Consider the following 6,000-nt stretch of genomic DNA (forward strand, 5'->3'; position numbering starts at 1 on the left):
ATAAGGCAAAGCAAGCCACATGGTCAGGGATGCTTGGGGATTGCCTCATCAATGCAGCCAGGAGCAGGACAATAAACCTGTTCTGACCATGCCAGTGAGTCTGCCTTGCTTCTGCAGTGAGGGGGATGGGGGTGCTCTCCCTAATGCCAGCAGTTCCACACCTTGGGTGGGGTGGAGGACAGACTGAGCAACCTCCCTAACAATGTCTGCAGTAAATGTGGCTCAAATTATCATTTCGGTTCATCTGAATCTCAGAAAAAACATTCTAAGGAATCTCATATGTATCCATATCAGCCTGCAGAGTCTTTAGTAAGAAATGACTTGAGGAACATCAAGAAATGCCTTCTCCTCCCACCTCCCAGGGTAAACTGCCCATCGGCCTTTTTTCCAAGAGCTACTGCTGGAAGTGCCTTTTTTGATTAAGAAAGTGAATCTCATCCCAACCTTGGGAGCTCATTTCAGCAAGCTGAGACACCACCTGCACATGTCCAATGCCTTTGTTTTTACAGTAACTTCTTTTTGAAGAGCAATATATGAAATGAGTGTTCTGGAGAGAGATGTTCTCTGACCAGATGGTCTGCTGTTCTGCATAGCTCCTATTTTCCCTAGGCTGCAGCAGAGAGTTCTTCATTTTATAAGCTGGCCAGTTAACTCTGGGAGAGGTCAGTAGCTTTCTCCTCCCTGTCTTCCCAATTTCTTTTCTTTTCCTTTGAACGCACACCAGTCTTTTTGTCTTCTTACCTATCTCTGAGCATTCTCTTTCTGTCCTCTGCCTCGTACCCTCTGTACCACATACCATCTTTGACTTGTTTCCTGCTTGGCCTCAGTTTCTAGATTCTATCAGTTGAGATTGGAAGCTGATCAGAAATGAGGGTATTTTGTGTCCCATGCAAGGCCAAACACGGTGCATACAGATAATAATATGTGTAACTGTGAGAACTTTGTGCCTCATTTTCACAGTTGTCACAACTCCCAGAAAGTGGGAAATCAGCTGTGCGCAGTGAAAGAAGACGGCAAAGTTTGCTCTGACAAGACACAGTGTTCAGACCTCTGGCAGATAGGCCCAAGGACTGCACGTGGCGTGGTATCACCTGTCCTGCAGGGAAAGGTGCTAAGCTCTACATCAAGAGGGATCTGAAGCTGATCTTGCAAGCTGGAATTACAAAACAGAGCACTGCCAGCAGCAGAGAGGAAAGGAAGACGTGAGAAAAGGAGAAGAGAAGAAAAAGCCTCTTCTCTTTTTCCCCCCTACATTAGCACCGATGGAAGCTGCAGTATGTGGTGCCTGCTTAGGCTCATAAGTGTGCTCTGAACTGGTCATCACTGGAGCACACCTGGCAGTGCTGCAGGGAGAGGAACTATGATAACAGTTGAATTACCTTATTCCTTTCCCCTGTTTCTCTCTTTACAGACTCAGTAGCAATCTATGGGCCATGCTAAACAACTGAGAAGGGTCCAGTCAGCTGCATCAGCTGGGTGCACCTCTGGCTCTGCCCATCTGTGCATGATCTATGTTGTAGGCAATTTCCTACACTCACAGAACTGCATGTCCTTGGCATACCGAGGCCTTCAGCTCAAACTAGGAGATGCCCCTTGCCAGAAGGAGCTACAGCATTTCCATGCAGCAGGGATAAATGTCACAGGACCTGTCAGTGCACCTCAGTGCCACCAGAAGCCATCCCAATTCCAAACCCTAAATGGGGAAGCTGCTTGAAAAATGGAAGAAAACTTCTGCAGCAGAAATGACTCAGGGCTTTGGTATATTACATTCTCAAATATTTATTTCTGTGTTCTTATAAATGTTTTATTTGAAGAAAAATATTGTAATTGGCCAATATTCCACAGAATCTAAATATTTTGCTTTAAGACAGAACTTCCTTCCCCCACTTTCCGAGATTTGCTGCTTTGCCGACTACACAATTCATGCTCTGGGCATGACAAGGCCTTCCCTCCACTCTACAGTCTGTTTACATGTAACTGGGGCCTTAATCCAAGCACTGTAAAAGCAAGGGGGAGAAAAGAGAATTTATCCTTGGTTAATCCTCAAAAATAGCTCTTGATCTGACAGTCTTTTCCGACTGAGAAAGTGGAAGATGAGAAGATTGTTTGTGGGAACAGGATGGGACAGTTAAGGGGTGAGAGACAAGCTTCCCTGTTCCAGCTGCATTGGCTGTGCAGAGAGGGGACTCTTGCCAGGAACAAGGTCACCTTGCAAGATGTGTTACTTGTTCTCAGGGTTCAAGCAACACTAGGAGACTGAGGGGTGGTGGGGATCAGACAGTCTAAAGGCTGTGGCATGCCCCTATGAGCTCCTCCTTGAGGTTCTCTGAAGCACAGTCTGCAGAGGGACTTACCTTCCCTCTGGTTTGGCAAAGGTGTCGCTGGTTTTCTAGCGCTGGAAGGGTTTCTGGCATGCTGTAGAGTTCCTGATGTGGAGCAATGTCTTACCCCACACCCAGGGCTCTGCTCTGTGCGTATTTCGTGGTCCGGAGATCTGCCAGGCAGAGAAGGGTACAAGCCTGTATTGAAGACAGTCAGGGTCCTACCTTTGCAGGGCTCACATCTGAGCAAGGAAGGAGCTGTTTCCATTCTTGCTTTCCCATGCCTGTTGGCAGAGCTGATGTCAGACTGTCAAGCAGTGGTTGTTGGAATGGGCAGGCATCGGCTTCCGGGCACACAGGCAAGTGAAGGATGGCTATTCCTGCACTTTCAGAAGTGCCAGTAACTAACAGACAGGAGCCGGGTACCTGTTTGAACAAGTGCATCCCTAAAGCGAGAAGAAGAAAGATGCAGTAATTAATTCAAGAACAGAATCAATGGGGTGCAGTGCATTGGTGGGACCTCTATGCAGCGTGGAGAAGCATGCTCGGCTCAAAGTTCACCATCCTAGTCTGCTACTGAGGTGTAGTTAATGAGTTTAGGGTCAGCTGCAGGTTCATGCTGCCACTGAGAGGCTATGGCCTTCACTGGGTCACCAGGCCAGGCACAGTGTGTGGTTGTTAAGGAGGCCTGGACTGATGGGGTCTCTAATCCTATGTGGTAGCTGGTGGGACTAGACGCCTACTTTTTTGCTTCCAGCAGGACCCAAAGTACAGAGCAGAATTTGTTCTGTGGTGCTGCTGCCTCCTAAGAGACCAGTCTGGAAGTATCCACTGTATTTGTTTGGAGTGGGTAGAAAAATTCACAGCATGAGCATCTTAAGAATTTTGAGGTGTTTTCTTCAACATCAGCTGGAGACTTTGCATCACTGTATAGTCTCCATGAACTCCCCATTCTTCATCATTCTGTTAGGCTCAATTTACCCGCTGGCCCCTGAGACCAGGAAACATTTTAACCGATACTGGGAGAAAAGAAAGAGCCTTGCAACAACAGCCTGCTGATTTGCAGGATGGCAAAGGAATGTGCGTGTGTAAGACTGAAAGGTAAATGAAGGATGCCTGATGCTGAGAGTGGATCAGAAACAGGTTCATTTTGTAACAGCTGGCTTTTGTGTCCTGTGTCACAGCTGCTGGAGCAAGGAGTAGGGACAGAAGTGGAGCACACTTTGGGAGCAATCAGAATGGCTGGTGGAGCAGCTTCTCTGAGAGACCAGACACAGTACAAGGGGCCCCCTCCTACTTGAAATGTGGGCACAACCTGTAAGAAACATCTGTGTTTTTGGGAAAGGCTGTTCTGAGATTATTTCTTATGCCATCCTCTCTATGAGCAGAGAGAAGGAATTGTATGATGGCAGGTGATAGCTGTAGATCACATATTTCTAGCTGGGTTATACAGGGCATTTGCTATAAAACATGGCTAATGTTCAGGGGCTGTCTGTGGGGATGTCAAGACAGTAAAACTCCTTAAGGGAGAGCAAGCTCCAGCATTCAAAACCGTGAACACTGTAAAGTGCCAGTGGTTTTTCAGGTAGAACTAGAAATATGCCTAGGAAAAGTCCATCAGCTTTGGAGCGCGGAGTGAGATATCTGGCACTGGGGAAGAACTGGTGTTTCTGCAGTGAAATTCATAGCTCCTTTGGTCAATGGCTTGGAAACCCTTCTCTCTGTGCTTTGGATGGAGGAAAAATAAATAAAACAACCTCAAAGTCACCTCCACTATCTTCTTTAAAGGAGGTTTACTGTAGGGTTTTTTTTGTAGGTAACAGTCTCCTCTCTCACTGAAGGTCTCAGTCCTGTTGTTTTGGAGTGTGAGAGGGGCAGAGGAGGGAAGCAGGAGAAACTGCAGGGCACCATGGGGACAGAGAGGAAGCTGTTCCTCTGTCCCCATGGTACAGTAAAAAAGAGCAAAGAACTGCTAACCTTGCGGGCACAGACTTTATGTTGAGTGTTGGGAGAGTGAAGAGCCCCCGAGGCACAGAAAACATCAGACCAAGAGCAGGAAGGCATGACCGAACATCCCCAGGTGCCTAGAAGCAATCTCTTCCACACTTGGCTTGCAGTGGGGTACAGCTGGGTGGCATCCAAGCCTTGCATGATGCTGCCAGGCTCAGGGTCTACGGGACGCACCCTGCATTCAGTGTCCAGGACGCTGGCGCAGCCAAAGGGACACAGCCGGCTGTGGTGCAATGGGGGCACTGGCAGCGAAGATGCAGTCACATTTAGCACAGCAGCAGTGCAGGATTTGGGTGACTCTATTGTATTTGAGTTGTCTGTAGCCCAGTGAGCCAGAGCAAGAGCTTAGCAATCACTAAAGCTCGGGATCCCCTATTGATCAGGGTGCTGTAACTGAGTCACAAGGAGCACAACCCAGCTTTGTGACCTCCACGTGAGCTGAAACAAAAGATGACCCTGAGTTAGCAGATGAAATTGGGACTTAAAAGAATGACCTCCAGAGAAGAAAAGTTTAGAAAAGTACATCATAGGAACCCAGGGAGCCAGCAGAGCAGCGTGGGAAGCTGGCAGGAGCACTGCATGCAGCATCTGTGGTGGGATACAGATCTGTTCGTGTTGGCTTTGCTGTGGATAAATTCATCTCCCATCTCCACCATGAATTTAAGACCACATGTGAAATGCCAAAGGAAGTTCTACCATCCTTTTTGTATATGGACAGGGTATTTTAATGCAACATAACTCTGCCTGACTGCAGCAGACTAGACATACCGACAAGGATTAAGAGTCCAATGCAAGACTTGGCAGAGTCACAACTGGGCAGGGAGGACTCCTGACAAGGCAGCTGTTTGGATCTTTCTTATATAAGCTGTCTAGACCAGAAAAGAAGTTACAAAGCCAGCATTGGCATAAGACTACAGTTCCCTGCACAGATGGTCTACAACCCATAACTTTCTATTTTGTTTTGTGTAGAGTAAGAAGTGAATAGAAGAAGGATGTCAAGTCAGCTATGCATCAGAGAAAAGTCTATGAAATAGCTATAAAAATAATGGAAAATAACAGTAACAAGAGAAGATTTATTACAAGTAGGAAGGCATTTGATGTTTTGCACACAGAAGATAGCACATTGCGAAAAAACATTATCTACCCACAGTATCTACCCTGCAAAGTTCAGGTAACTTCAGGGGGTACAGCTCATGTTGTGGAAGAGAATGGAAGAGTGGGTCCTGGTGAAGGAATGGCCAGGAAGAATATGCATATATGCTCAGAAATATTTCAGCAAGTTCTCCTAATTCCTTGTGACTGTCCCACTGGAGAATGAAGTGAATGTAAATAAAAAGTATGATCAAAAAAGACCCTGGTCTTGAAGAATTTTAGAGATTGAAAGAGGTGGAAGAGCCTGTGGCTGGTACAAGTACTGCCATGAGGGAATAAACCTGAAAACAATCATAGCTGTCACCAGACAGCAGTACAGCAAGGTTCATTGTACCAGTCCATAAGAACATGATAGTCTTTGCTGGAATATGGATCAATCACTGACAATTAGCAAGTTGACGGAAGCCAGAAGGTGTGACACAGAGCCAAACCGTGTGCCATATACAGCCATGTGGAGGTAAGTCACATGGAGGGCACGTGGCATCCGAGAACCCTTTATTAGCACATGATCTGGCTC

This window comes from Dromaius novaehollandiae, chromosome 17, assembly GCF_036370855.1.
Source record: "Dromaius novaehollandiae isolate bDroNov1 chromosome 17, bDroNov1.hap1, whole genome shotgun sequence".
NCBI classification, from domain to species: Eukaryota; Metazoa; Chordata; class Aves; order Casuariiformes; family Dromaiidae; genus Dromaius; species Dromaius novaehollandiae.